Source organism: Acipenser ruthenus, chromosome 26 (assembly GCF_902713425.1).
Source record: "Acipenser ruthenus chromosome 26, fAciRut3.2 maternal haplotype, whole genome shotgun sequence".
NCBI classification, from domain to species: domain Eukaryota; kingdom Metazoa; phylum Chordata; class Actinopteri; order Acipenseriformes; family Acipenseridae; genus Acipenser; species Acipenser ruthenus.
This window is the reverse complement of record NC_081214.1, coordinates 23,177,326-23,193,320: the sequence shown is the minus strand read 5'-3', so window position 1 is coordinate 23,193,320 and position 15,995 is coordinate 23,177,326. Positions and strand designations below refer to the sequence as shown.

General features: G+C 36.5%; 1 long non-coding RNA gene across 1 annotated transcript in view; it reads right to left on the bottom strand.

Moving 5' to 3' along the window:
* The window catches only part of LOC117430743 (uncharacterized), a 35,185-nt gene extending 19,512 nt beyond the window's left edge, over nucleotides 1–15,673 (bottom strand). The window contains exon 1 of the long non-coding RNA XR_009308960.1: nucleotides 15,137–15,673. This is a non-coding gene — a long non-coding RNA (uncharacterized LOC117430743). The remainder of the gene's footprint in view (nucleotides 1–15,136) is intronic.
* Between the last annotated feature and the right edge of the window lie 322 nt (nucleotides 15,674–15,995).

Genomic DNA, 15,995 nt, shown 5'->3' with positions numbered 1-15,995 from the left:
TTATGACCAATCAAACCCAGAATTATCATCATCATAATTACTTAGTGGTGATGGTCGTAATCGTAATAGTATTAGTCTATTTAAAACTGTTCATTTGACTCCGGTTTGTTACACTATAAATGAAAATAACAACATTCCAATGAATCTAGAACGTGTAGGAATACGTGTGTGTGCGTGTCTGCGTGTGCGAGTGCGTGTGCGTGTGCGTGTATGTGAATTCAGCAAATCGTGTTAAATGTAACAAGGCAATGACTGGAAGTTGTCATTAAAATAAATTAATAACTTTCTAATGATTAACAACTTCATTTTTTGGGGAGAGGGCAGGGGCGATATAGACATTTAAAATGGGCGGATATGCACAATGTGACTGTGGCTATTCAGCACGTTCAGTCTCTTATATGATGCCTTTAAACTATGAGCCTTATACCTAACATTTCGATATGATTAGATATGAATTAGATCTGAATCGGCGCACTTTAATGACAATCAAATGACCTTTCTGAATAACAGAAAGCTGAAAGCCCTAGTGTTGAATAATTTAACATCATCTTACGCAGCAGATTTGAAACACGTTTGGCTATTTTGTTTAAATGGTTTGAGAATAGAGGGGCATACAAATCTAAATGAAGATTAGATTATAGCGTGTACGAATACTAATGTATGTTTAAAAACTGTTGCACACGATTTATGTAATGTGATAAACATTTTATATTACAATTAATCAAAATCCTTAATCCATAATAAAAAAAATCTTTAACTTTGTAATAACGAAATTAAATTCTCTACACTTCAGAGGGTACATTATTATTATTATTATTATTATTATTATTATTATTATTATTATTATTATGTTGTTGATGTTGTTATACCTAAACTTACTAATAAGAAATATGCATTTAGACAAACGTTTTGACGAGAAATCTTGGACCCAATTTGTAGTTTTAGAAGAAATAAAATGAGATAATGTAGAATACAGACGAATAAAGGAAAATAAATGGATAAATAGACGATTAATCAATACCACGATGCCTGAATTAACTATGTAGTAAATGACATCACATCTATCTATCTATCTGTCGATAATAGTTTTGCATCATATAATTTTTAGGATTGAGATAATAAAAAAAATAAAAAAAAATAAGAAAAACATAATTTAGATTTTTCATTTAACATCATGTAATCAAAGAGACTACAAAATGATATTGCAAAAGTCTACCGGAAGCCATAATAGTAGTATTTCATGTTCGATTTTGAAATGTCACATGTTTAAAGCGTCCGTTTTTCGTTAATGGATCACTACAAAGCGGTATGTAATTCAATATGTTAATGTAACATTATTCAGCAGGTCTCATTCGACTGTATAAGCAGAATTAGTTCATTTTATATATAGGGTGATGCAAAACTTTTGTCCATAGCTGTATATCTATCTATATAGAAAAGGGTTGGCTACTGATTAATTTAATTTCCAAGATTACAAGGCTTAAACAGCCATTTGAAAACAACATTTAAACAACATTGTGTGTACACCGAGTCTCCAGTGTCCTAGTGACAAAAGGAACCTAATCCCAGTGATTTATACAATGCTTATGACCGTGTTTACACGGACTTGTATAAAGAGCGCACGTCTACGTTCCAAGCGATGTCCACGCTGGACCGGAACCTCGTTCTACCCGCAAAAAAGCCATTTCAGAACATTTAGAAGAAATATGAAACTATCCGGTTCACACTTTAAAAACGTGGATCATTTTCCAAAATAGAAATTGATATGTTTAAAAACAAATCATATTTAGTCAGTTAATTAGTTCGTTTTATCTTATAATCAATTGGCTTATTTGATTGATCGATATGCGCTGTGTGTGTGTGTGTGTGTGTGTGTGTGTGTGTGTGTGTGTTATATATATATATATATATATATATATATATATATATATATATATATATATATATATATATATATAACATACACACACATGTAGATGTAGGCATATACATGCTGAAGAAAGGATGCATTGATGGTTATAAATATGTATTTTATGATTTTTCGACAACACAGATAAGAGATATTGTTTGCAATAATCAGCTCTGAGGTGCATATTCATTAAACACAGGAATTATTAAAACATAATTAGATGTAATTAAATTTTATTAAATGTGTAGCGCCATGCTAATTGCGCTATTAGGCAGTCATTTCTGTTTGTTTTGTGTTTTGGATACATCATATACTCCGAAAGACAGAGAGATCATGAACATTGAAATGTGTTGAAATGTTTCAGAAGATTTGTGTTGAAACATTTGGTTGACAGCGTGCAGGGAAACATGGAAATACCGACCCTAGGAGTTATATAAATGCTGGGTTACATTTGATGTGTTTGGGTCGCTTTCATTTGAAATCGTTGTTACATGTTAAAGCAGCATATGTTTTAATACGTTGCAACAAATATAAATAGAATATATATATATATTATTAATTATAAACGGTATTTTTTCATAGGAGTGCAGAAAATGATTTTTTAAAATATAATTCTTCTGTCAAAGCAGTAACCTATAATATTCCAAGTCGTTAAATTAAATTAATCAGTATACCAACTTATCTTCATATTTATGATTACTTATAATTATTTTCAATGATGTCTTTCATAATGCAATAGGGTTCCTTTCTCATAGCCATAGATTAAGTGCGGTTTATTTATGTCAGTCATTTAAACAGCGAGCTGTATATTAATCAAGATTAGACTACAATCCACGAATGGAAATGTATGTAGACTAATTAATAGCAATTTCCTACCCTAATTTAGCCATGAAATGACTAATATGGGAGAATAATTTCGACCAATGCTGGGACGCGTTGGCTGGACACTGAAGATTCGATTCTACTCGTTCTGCGTGAGTTTTACCAAATGTTCCTTTAAATCAAACATCTTTTTTTCAAAGGAATCGAGAGACATTCTAAACTTTTACCACCGTGCTAAGTTTGCAGCAGTGCTATTGTAAAATTAAAAACAAACCGCCAGAGATCAAACAATCACGGTCCATAGGAATTCGTTTTTAAAAAAAAGTTATGCTTTTAACATCAATCTTTTGTTTTCTCTAAAGAAAAAATAAACGGATGTTAATTTAGCACCGAGGTAAACAGTTGCATATGGCCGAAGTGCTCAACTCCTTGCTTTTCGTTTGCTCAGACAGTAGCGACTCTCTCCGACACAAGCAGCGTTCTTTCTAATCCGAGCTAATTCATTCTGAAGCTGTTTCTCTGACCTTTCCTGACCCTCATTTGGGACCAGTTAAGGACAGAGCTCTGTTACCGAGCCCCGCGCTGTCTCGTTCAAAGTACGCCGATTCAACAGGTCTTCCACTCGCGCTGTCTGGTCAGTAGTTTTCAGGGAAATCAGACAACTAAAACGCTCTCTTCTTCGAAGCAGGAACCCGTTGTGCTTTGTGAGCACAAGAGTGTCAATCGAGTACTTCCAAAGCCTGAGCTCTCTGTTGGCTTTATGTATGACGTCCATACTTGTTTCTTAACAATAAGTTAAAGAGAAACACTCTCTCACACAAATCACAGGTCTCCGCAGTAAAACATAATACCATTTAATAAAAATCCCTCTGAGCTGCACTTTCTCTGGGGGTGATTAGTCTACCAAGGAGTTTGTTTATTAAAATACTAAAGAGAATTTCGTTTCTAATCTTTCAGAACCCACACCCAAAACGCCGAACAATTATATAAATATATACAAAATTTCGGAATCTCATGTTACCAACTGAATTTATCTTCAGAAGGCATACATTTGTGTCATACTACAACTGCTATTACTACTAATGCTACTATTAGCCTGCTAATAATTTAAAGAGGTGAATTGTTTTATTAGATAGATAGATATTAACATGCTATTACAAAGCTTCAAATATGTTAATTTATTTTTGGTGTCAGTTTATCTATAAGCATAACACTTTAAACTTTGGACAACACATGAATGAAAAAAAAAATGTTAACACAGCTGCACAGGGCAGCGTTTAATGACTTGATCAGATAACTTTCCTTCTCTTTTTTTCTAATTTTCTCTTACATTTCAAAGCCTTTTTGCTTTAATTAAAACTATTTAGTGGCAGCTCTTCAAACACAATACAACTTGGCTTTAAGGTTTGTTTTATTTGAAATGAATATTGTATTTTTTTCCTCTCAAGAATATGCGGTTGGTATCCTGTATCGCATTTGAAATCTCCTCTGTTCACTTTGTATCTGTTCAGGAATAGCTCGTCTCTCCAGCCACTGTTGAGATGTGGCAGTGTGAGGATTGCATTCAAAGTTGGGGAGATCATCTATAATTCAATGCCATGTTTACAAGCCATTTGTAAACTCAGTTGACCAGCAGGTGTGGTACAGGTCTACCTGACCCAGTTTATTTGTAACCCTGTGAATCACTGCAAGTAAGTTGCATCGAATTGCTTTTTTATTTTATACATTAAAAAGTTGCTGCCCTGACTTGCATTTCGAGTTACCTATCCAATAAGATGTGTGTATCCCAATCTCAATAAAATAACATACAATAAATATAGTAAAGTTCAGGAGTGACGAGTGATTGGAACATTCCCAATGATAATGATCTGATGAAAGGAGCAGGGATCTCAATAAACTTGTCATTCAGTCTTACATGGTTCAATCATATCGGAGGGATTTTACATAACTATGAGCCCATGTTCTAATCCTCAAAGGGATCTTGGTGGTACTTGGCTTTGCACTGTAGTCATTGAAGGTCACAACCCTGCAGGAAATATGGGCTGCCATGGCAACACAGAAATAGCTTCTAAAGGCTTAGCATAATTCCTCTCTAATAGAAAAATAACAGCAGCAAATCTTGTCCTTAGTGAACTGGCTCATTTGATGGAGCCAGACTCCCACCTGTGATCCACCAGAAGTAACCTATCTGCAAAGACCATTACTATCCAAACAATTGCAAAAAAAAGACTTTGAACACTATAATTACCGCCAAAGCTTGGCAAACGTTTTGAGAGTTGATTTTTTGTTCTACCTGTCTCTGAAGATATGCACGTGCGCCTTGGTACGATGGTGGATTTAAACTAGACCTTGTCTATATGGGAATGAAACACAGCTGTAACTTAAAGCTGTCTTCTCACCTTGCTCCAAGAGGCAAACACACAGTCAGCAGAACGGAGGTCTGTCTCAGAAAACACACACACTTTATGAAGTGTCTCTAATTACTGGGCATTGCTGAAGTTAGTGTAAATACAGGTGTACTTACACATAGTCACAATGTTATTATGCGTAGTTACAAAGCACTTCATGTGTACATCTTTTTTGCATGACATAACCTCAACCCTAACCCTTTTCTGATACAATTGTGTACTTACATATATCCTGCAAAAAATATTTACACATAAGTACATTGTAACTATGCACACTAACATTGTAATTGTGTGTAAGTACACATGTATTTACTAAGTAACTACTATGTAAATACACAGTAATTAGAGACACTTAATGCAAAGTGTTACCCACCATGGAAAATTGCTTTCAACATTTTTATGGAAATAATTTAGCATTAGATACCTGCATCGCACCTCAAAGATCAACATCACCCAAGCATTTGAAGGTCAATAGTTATGAAACCTCGGAGAGCAAAAACTTTGATTTGGTATCGGCGGTACTGCAGATTATCTCCAGTTTTTCACACGCAGAACTAAAACAATGACTAAATAAATAAATAAATGAATAATGATGAGCGAGGGAAACAGCAACGTTTTCCTCCTGGCATCTTTTGTTTTGTTTTTGTTCTCAATTCCCATCTGTACTTAGTACAACCTTGGGTGGATTTCATCAGAAAAATCCTTATTTCCCTCTTCTGTAGAGACTTTCAATCACAGATTCTAGAGGGCCAGCGCATATCCGGATTCAATGAAGGGCTGACAGAGTGTTAACACAAACGTTTCACATGTGTGCTAATTCAGGCCGTTGCTCTGGGGCTTTGATTGAATGGAGCTACAGAACCAGTAAACAAGACAGTGAGTCTGTTTGTTTTAGCATTTCTTCTAAAACATACAATTAGACGGCTGCGGCTGTAATGCGTAGTATGCAGCGTCAGAAAACGCATTTTAATTGGACGTTGCGGAATTAGCTAAATAAAAGGGTACGCTAATAAAAGGGAGGTTATGACATAGTCCAGCACCTTGAATGCTTGCGATACAGGCCTTGGCATGTTTGATGGAGAACAAAGGTATCTTGTGTTCGTTATGCACAGACACCTGGGGTATGGGTGGTAAAAGAGTATACCTTGGAAGATGAGTTTTGACTCTAGCTGGACTCTGGTTTAAAAGGTTAAACACCCAGCTGGTGCTGACATTGGCATTTGGTTTCAGAGAAGGGTCTGGTCCATCTTCTGACCAGCAGTCCCCATAGCCCTTCAGATAATATTTGCTCTTGCCAGCCTCCAAGGTTGGGGTGAGGAGGTTCCTTGTTGTTCTGGACACTGTGGATCCTTCCCCCCCATGCCAGCTGGCTTCTAGCCCACACCAGGTTCTGTAGATGATTCTTCAGGGAAAATTGGATATTGCTTCATTTCTTTGAAGTAAGATTACATTCTGAGTATTAGTTTTGTAACAATAACCTTGCGGTAAACACATTTTTTTTTGTTCTCCTACAAACAAAACAAATCTGGGAACGGTATACTTTTGTGGTCTGCAATTCCCTTTCTGGAGAGGAGGGTAATAATATTGACGGTGACAATGATGGCATTCTGTATTTTAACTGTCTGTCTGTCTGTCTGTCTGTCTGTCTGTCTGTCTGTCTGTCTGTCAGCTCGTTGTATGGCTGTGACCAGCCTGTTGTAGTTTCTTATCCCGATGTCCGTGTCACATGAGCCTCACGCATTTTTTCTGCCAGTAATTCCATTCTGGAAACCATTGTTATTGAGCCAGCAGGTGGGTCAATCAAACCGGATTACACAACCACATGGGAACAATATCCAGGTAAGAATGGATGGGAGTTACATTCTATATATAGAGTGGTGATTTTACAGAGTCAGGGTAATTCTGTAACACATTTATTTTTTATTACTAAAGGCCTCAGTTGGATAAAAATGGTACAATAAATCCAAGGTAGTACTTTACCCACTGTTCTTACGTTTTGAGTTTTAGGTTGTGATTGCTGATGTGAAAATCTACATAAGCACCCATGAAATGACATATACTACCTTTTAAACAGGTAGGAAAATGAATGATCATGTCCAATCACAGACAGGTCAATTATATAATGAAGTACTTCAGGGTCTGGATGAAGGTTTAATTGTTTAAATTAAACAATTTAGAACAGGGGTGGAGGAAAGGCCAGCAGTGGAAGGTCCAGCTTTGGAAACCCCTGTTTTAATGTCTTTAATACACAGTTACTGTAACTCATAAATAGTGGAACTACTAAAAGAAACTTATTTCTCAATGTCTTCGGTCACAGTGTACCCCAGATATAAAAATTCCAACTTCACATCCACACTCGTGAGTTTTATCTCATAAAACACCACATACTGCGGCAGTGGGATCAAGAGAAAAACAAGCATTCAATTAAAATACAGAGCTAGCTTGAAAACTCAACACCAGCACAATGGCAGCTTTACCGGGTTAAGCAAAGTCTGTATTAAAGCATACGGGGCCTGCAGAAGGCCAGCTGGAGAATTACAAAGCCCTTCACATCCATTTACTCCAGTAATAAGCAGGCAGCTAAGTACAGTGGAGGACCCTCTTATTACACATACATCTGTGACTGGCCAATTTGCTTTGTAACTCGCAGTTCCATGGTGCATTACCGGCAGCCAACACAGCCCTGGGAGTCACCTGCAAGAAATTAAGAGGTAGCGGGGTGTGAGGGGTCTGCAGATCAGGAAATGCTGTCGCCTGGACTTAATTAAGCACAGTAACCAAAGCTTGCTTTACTGAACATCAAACACTTCACAACATCCAAGTCTCTTGTGCTGGAGTAGCTTCTTATGGGCTGTTGAGACCTTTAAGACAGGGAGCAAACAGGGCCTAGGCGTTCAAACATGACCCCTGTGTCACGGCAAGACCTTGGGGGGGGGGGGGGGGGGGGGGGGGGACGGGACGGGACTAGAGGACAGCGGAATTAACCCCTTGTTGGGTTATCTACACGGCTTCAATTGAACATGTCAGCCCTCCTCTGTACCTGCTGTAGGATAATATTAAGTCGGTAAAGAAAGTTTGACCATACCAAGCTGTGAGTTCCCATTCTTCTTGCCTGCGCTTGACTATGCGTCAGCTAGACTTAACATCGCCTCCCTATGCACTTCATTATTATGGTATGCCACTGTAGCCTTTTATGAGGGAAAGCTCACTGTTAGGGTGACTAAGTGCGTGTTTTTGGGTACAGGGACTAACCTGCGGAAGTCCTGTACATGTAAGCATATGGTTGTGCTTATGCATATCACAGAGAGGTGTTAAACAGTTATTAGCCAAACAGAAATATTTCCGCTACTTTACAAAAGGCAACATTGCCAATGGGCCCCCCTGTTATCAGTTGTAAGTTAACGCTCGTACTATTTTCTATGATTAATGATGGAGGTGCTTTTGAAAGTAGCAGTAAATAGACAGCCACTGTCTGCCTGTGCCACCCTGTGGATGTGGAGCGTCTCCTGGGCAGCAGGGAAGAGAGGGCACTGGGATTCGTAATAAGAAACAGAGTAAGGAAAACAAAATGTTAAAAGGGTGGAAAAAAAGCTACATGGTACCTTTTGATGATGTCTGCTGAAAAGATGTAAGGGAGAACGGCTTGCACAGATGAAAGTGAATAGGGGTGCTTAATGCATTTAAAAGTAACTTACACCATCTTCAAGAGAAGTTCTAATTCACTGAGGGCTGGGAAAGTATGACTGTTTGGACTTGATGGTGGTCTTACCAATAATAAGCATAATAATAATATGGACAAAAAATAAAGGGGCATTTGTTAATTCCCTTTCATTTGTTCTTTGTTGTACCCTGTCCTTAGAGTGTTAAGTGAGGGCAATTAGAACAGAACAGTGCTGGAGGAATAGCATCTAATCGTCAATAGCTGGATCGATATATAGATAGATAGATAGACAAATACTAAATAAACAAATTATTATTAATTTCTTATCCTTTATCCAGGGCGACTTACAATTGTTACAAGATATCACATTATTTTTACATACAATTACATAATTTTTTACACATTATTTTTACATACAATTACCCATTTATATAGTTGGGTTTTTACTGGAGCAATCTAGGTAAAGTACCTTGCTCAAGGGTACAGCAGCAGTGTCCCCCACCTGGGATTGAACCCACAACCCTCCGGTCAAGAGTCCAGAGCTCTAACCACTACTCCACACTGCTGCCACAAATCTGCATGGAAGATTGCAATGGATACACCCCCATCCACAACTATAAAGCAGAATAGTGCTGAATTCAGAAATACTTTAGGAAACTTAAAACATTCAATGACAAACGTTTTGACTTGGAAGCCTTTTTTCTTTTCTTTTTTTTTTTTTTACTGTTTTTACCGGTTATCATTTAATTTATTACGTTTCTATTAATACTTCTAAAATGAATACAGTGCATCCGGTCATGAATTAGAAAAAGTCAATATGATTTTGAAATGATGAAGCACAGCTCAGAAGAGCCTGGTCTTCTGTCTGTGTGAATGCAGAGAATTTGGAGCTTGAAACTCTACAGCAACTTGTAAAGGTGGCTAGTCTGCACAGCACCATTACTGTTCCAGGCACTCTTCCACTTTTATTTGTTATATAAAAGAAAATATTCCTGTTGAGAAGCAGGTCACAAAAGTGTTGAGCAAAATATGTTTCTGCTGTGGAACTGTCATTAAAGTAAGATTATTCCTGCACCGTTTCAAAGGCTGTGGGCTCAAATGATTCGAGAAGTCATTTCTCTTCACAGGTTTTTATAAAAATGAAAAAAAAATGTTGCAGCACACAAACACTGGAGCAAGTAAATTACACTGCAAAATAATGGCAACAATTACCGGGAATGACCTTCATGACTGGACAATATTGACAAGTAATTGCACATGTATTATATTTTTTTCATTAACCCTAGCTGTAACATAATTATTATTAATAGTTATTACTGTGTAAAATGAATTGGCTCATGAATTACTCTGTTGTTACAAAGTGTGGCAATTATTCTGGTACCACTAAAACAAATGAATAAATAATATAATATAATATAATATAATATAATATAATATAATATAATATAATATAATATAATAGCACAGCTTAAAGCCTAAACCATTATTAACCGTGCTTTAAGTGTTTCAGCAAAAGAGGGTGGAAAATGGCAGCTGCACACCCTGCGTGATCATATTTCAAACCCCTTCACTTCAGAAATGCAGCTTTTACAAGGGGTCGCCTTTTTTAAATTTCTGTTGGAATAGTTAGTAAGCCTTATACTGACCTAAGCAGAAACAACAATACAGAACGACATAGTTAGCAGCATACCATCTCAGCCATAGGACCAAGAACCAAGCCCAGGTCATGCAATTAAACCACTGCAGCCTTTCTACTCACTGTGGTATCCTCCATTATGTATCTGACTAAGCACTGTGTTATCACAAGCACCAGCCTATATATCCCTTTGACATCAGTACTGTCTCGTGGAAGTACTGCAAAGTAAAGACAGGCAGAAACCAGACAAAACTTACCCTGCATGCTGCTTATTATTATTATTATTATTATTATTATTATTATTATTATTATTATTATTATTATTATTATTAACAATAATAATAATAATAATAATAATAATAATAATAATAATAATATTTGTAAAAATGGAAACAACACATAAAAACAGTAGAAAAGTTTATCAGTAGAAGAGTTAGCAAATATAATGTGTATGACACGGCATACAAGCATACAAAACATCAGTTATTTTCTTAAGAAAATATCTAAAATAAAAAAAAACAAACTCCCTATAGCTTAGGATTACACAACATAGTAATAATAATGATAACAAGAATCAACTTAGAACAATTTAAAAGCTCCTTCAAGTGTGTAGAGATAAAAAAACACATTTTATGAAACAGATTCTAAAAACATTATAGTATTTATAGGCACAGTCATTTTTGGTATGTCTGCAGTTAATTTGTACAGCACAAATATATATTTATGTAAGTTTAAAATAGTATGAGAAAAGAGCAGCTTGTTGTGCTAAAGCAGTAATCTACTCTTCACACTATTAATCAAACATTACTCAAAAGTAACAATACACGGTTGTGTGTGTATGTGTGTGTGTTTCAGCACTGAAACACAAAATTATCGAGCAGATACGGGTACTAATTATTAAAAAGCAAATGGAAAACAAATATATAAAAAGCCAACCCTTTCATTTTGTTTTTGTCCATTTCTCATTCCTCAGCTTCTGCAGGTTTTTGATATTCTTGTTGTTTGTTTTTGTGTGGAACTTTAAGCAGGACTTCAAAAGAGAGGAGCTTCATTAGAGCGATTACACTTGAAAGCTAATTGTCACCAGACACTTCTTCAAGGATCTCAATCTGCATGAATGTATAAACTAATAATGTAGAATGTGTTACAAACAAGGATTCTGTATTATCAAGATTTTTCCCCCCTTTAGATTTTTTTTATTTTTTTTAATGTGGGCCAACATTTTGTGTTTAATTATTTTTTGTACTGTCTGAAAAGTGGACTGACTGTTTCGCTCTGCTATTGCCCCAAAGCACCGTTCTGGAGCGCTGATGCACTGAGGCATAGAGACCCTCTCAAATCAAATAACAGCACAGATGGGATTCACAGTGTGTGGTGCACCTCCATCACGATAAAATGCAACAAACTGCACCTGAAAGTGCAAAGTGAAAATATCTGCTCTCCAGTGTTTTGTCACTGCTTATCAGATAAACGCTGGGTTTTATTTTATTTCTGTTTGTAAACTCATTTGTATAATAATATTAGTTTAATATATGAACAAAATAGAACTGTTGACACACATGCTAAATCTTTTGGACAACTTAAATAAATATTTTATTACTAAAAAATAAAAAATTTAAAAATTTAAAAAAACACGGGCAACGTACTGTAACAGTGCTTAGGAATATATATTTTATTTCCATCACGCTGCTTAAATTTGAATAGCTTTCCATCTAAAAAAATACTTTATCTCCTGAACCTGTAACTACCCCACCCATCCCTTCAGCAGCATGAAAAGTAAACTTGAGTCGATAAGATGTGTCGAGTTACGAGCTGCACCTTGGCCTACACTGTTCAAAATATAAAAGTGTATTTCATGTTTTCAGTATCTAGTTTTTTTGTTTGTATCAATATTTGTATTATTATTTTGTAACTAGTTTGTGAAAAAAGCTTGCAAAAAGGGGTATTAACAGACCATGATTTCCAGTCATCAATATTTACAAGAGTTAAACAAATCTAGTAAATATCAGAATTATAGTGAAGCCCTTAATAAGAGCCACCTGAACCACCAGCCACCTGCTTTTGCCAACCAGTAAACCCATATATTATATTATATATGTCCACACACATGAATGAAAGAGGCATATCCATTAATCAGTTGCAAATATCACAGCCTCTTTGATGATCACTACATTCAGGTTTTTACAGACAGAAAAACACAGACAGACATCCAAACAGCTACACTTATTTCCCAAAGTTGACAGCGGCAGTAAGTGTAGTATTAAAAAAATAATAATAATAAGACAATAATTCATCCCTATTCTCACAAGAACACACCCAACAAACGCACGCAATTCAAAGAGACTCATATTAAACTGCCATATTTTACAAAAAATAAAAAACAGAAGTCCATTCTGAAAGGGTTTGAAAATGCCTGATCTCTTTGGGAGGGAAGTAGTTACATTCTCAGTTTACTGGCTTTCAGTCTTTTAGCTGACTTTGATCTGGTATACTAACAGGCATTTTGAATGCCTGCGTTCAGTCCGACATTTTGTGCAATTAAAGTGATCCTTAAAAAGAAATGGAAATGTTTATGATTCCTCCAAGGCTTTCCGTGGATATCTTTCATTTAATGAGATCTCTGAATATAAGACACAATGCAATAACCGAAGCAGTACAGCATACTCAGTTTATGAATTGTGAGGCATTGATCCTCTGCGTGTACAAATGCTTTGGGAGCTCGAGAGTAAGGATTTAGAAATACTGTTCTTACATCTAAGCACAAGGGATCCAAAAGATCAGCACATGTTATTAGTGAGAAGTACAGTATGTGTGAACCTTACCCTTGAAGGTAAAGACATGGAGCTGTTTTTTTTCCCTAGGTTCAATGTAATGGGCATCAAGTCCAATAGGTTTTCATGGTATATTTCTGGAAGAGCACCCCATTGTTTAAGCCTTATTCAAAAGGTGCAATGCTCCAAAATCTGAAGTTACATGCTTCGTGTTAGAAAGCTGTTCAAGTCCCATAGATTTTTTTTGTCTTTTAACTTCATTTTTGAAAGCATTATCTTTTAAGTGTTAAGTGTTTTTGTAATATTTCATAATGTTATCTTCTCTTACCAGGACCCCCTTGTAAATTAGATGTATATCTCAGGGTTTCTATCCTGGTTAAATGAATACATCTGAAATGTGATATTTTTAAATAAGATATTTCTGGATCTAAATTAGTACAGTAAATAAAAAAAAAACAGGTATTGTAAAAACAATAGTATTTCTGTTCTTGAGTGTGTGATGAGCTTTACAGCATATCGTTCTGCTTCTAGTGGTTTCCAAATATGGAGAGAAACCACTGCTATTTGCTAGAAAGATTCTTCTGTTTCTTTTTGTGAAAGTTACGCACTACAGTCTGTGGTATGTTTGCCCCCCATGTGCTTGCATACAGGAAGCTGCATTTGTTTACAAGAAGAAGCTAGATCACAGCTTTACCAGTGACACAACCGCCTGAGTCAGAAAATGCTTATTTTACAAAAACACGCAGCGTTTAAAAAACCTCTTTTCAAAAACAACTGCGCTCTCCCTGCTATTTGTGTTTATTTTATTTTATTAATTTTTTAAAGCAAGACTCAACATTAGCAAAGCTGTTAGTTTCCAGTGAGGTCTTGTCATACGAAATGTTCATTACAAATACTGTAATAATCTCACTGAAATCTGTGCAAAATGTCATTATTAATGAAATGATGATTGTGTGCTTTTGCATTGCACTGATGACATGTTCATTTTGATACCTGTACATCATCAGCCCTGTCTGTTTACTAAAACCTTGCTTTACTATAGACGCAGGAAGCAGAGGAATGGATGAACGCTTAGAGGATGTATTGTTAAGGATGAAATATTCCTCTGTAATCGGCAGTTTGTGATTAATCTTTTATATGAGGTTGGCCTCATTTCTAGCAGTGCTTCTTTGTATATACAGCCCATTGAATGTCAATAGCTCTTCAAAGGATGGGATGATATTGGCATTGCATACGTGCACACGAAACAGATACCTACTGCCGCAGGTTATGTAAAATAAGCCCCCACTTGTTTCACATTCATTTTATTTTGGGCATGTTTTTCAAATTGCTCTCTGGTAAATTGCAATGCTAATACTGACAAACAACTACAGTATGCAAAGGCAACTAAAAAAAAAAGTTATAGTTATTTATAAAGACCTTAGAAGACACACATAGGCAAGCATTGTCCTATTTTTTGAATGAAGAAAAATCCATATTAATGTAACTGAGAAACATACAACTGCTTTAGCATTGGATTATATGACAGTTGCTTGGCTAGCGTGGAAACATCAGCAAGTTTTATAGGGTTTTTTTTACCATTAAAATAAATAGGAATTAATTAGACTGGAGGGAATGCTTTGAAAACAATATATCCCATTGTGTTCATTCTTCTAATTATTATTATGTGCTCGTTATTAGCCATGGATTTGCTTCCCTAAAATAATGGGAAGCTTTGCATCAAACTTGGACTTTGCTTTGTTTTAGGTTAACAGTGTTATAATTGGTATAAGCCCCCATTTGTCTGTACTAGATCAGTAGCATTAGCTGATCGATGGAGAATCTGCGCAGCCCAGCCATTCTGTTCTACTCTACTGCAGACCCACATTGGGACCCAGCGGTGGTGACAGAGTCTGACAGACTATAAAGGCCACATAGATTATTACTCACCTTGCCTAGTCCGCAGCGTGGCTCTGTTCTCTTTGCGCTTGTCACTGGTGTTGTTGTTTTCGTCAAACCCAGACTGTGCCAAGAGAAAATGGCTGGCTGAGTGGGGACGGTGGTGGCAGGCTGGCACGCTAGAGTACAGCACAGGACCTGGCTGGTGCATCTCAAAGGAGAAACCCAGCTACTGCTGCTGCTGCTGCTGCTGCTGTGGTAGCCAAACTCAACATTCCTGCTCAAATCCTGCAGACTTTATGTACGAAGTGGACTTCTGTTGTAAATCTTAATACTCCTGGTCTTTCTGAGACATTATACCATATGGGAGTGGCAGGATTTGTTCATTTTCAGGGTAGGATTAGGAATCTGGGCATAAAATAACCCTCTTCTTTATTAACAGAGAGAGAGGGCCATTTTCATTGCAGGGTTTTTTTTTCTGAAAGCTGGTCGTGTTACCAGTCGCTTTTTAAAATCTGTTCTGCTTGTATGTCCACTAATTACCTTTTTTTTAATAACACGCACTGCATTTGGAGAGGAAAGGGGACAGATAATAGAATGGAAACTCAATCCACTGTTACAAAGCGCCAGTCTTTTTACACCTTTAACAGAGAGAGCCGATTGCCCCCTTCTGGCTCAACCTACCAGCTCATGGCTGCATTTAAATACGCCCGCACTCCAGGACTTTCGAAACTCCATTTCTAAAGGACATGTGCAATTCAGTCCAGGGGCCCCTGTTTTGAAGCAGGTGCAAAAGCAAAAGCAAAGGCAAAAACGAAATCTCTGAGAGGACAATTTGAATGGGATGAAACCAGCAAGAAGCCTCTTCAGTTGCAGGAAGGAGCAGTTCATTTATTGCCCTGCTAGTTGT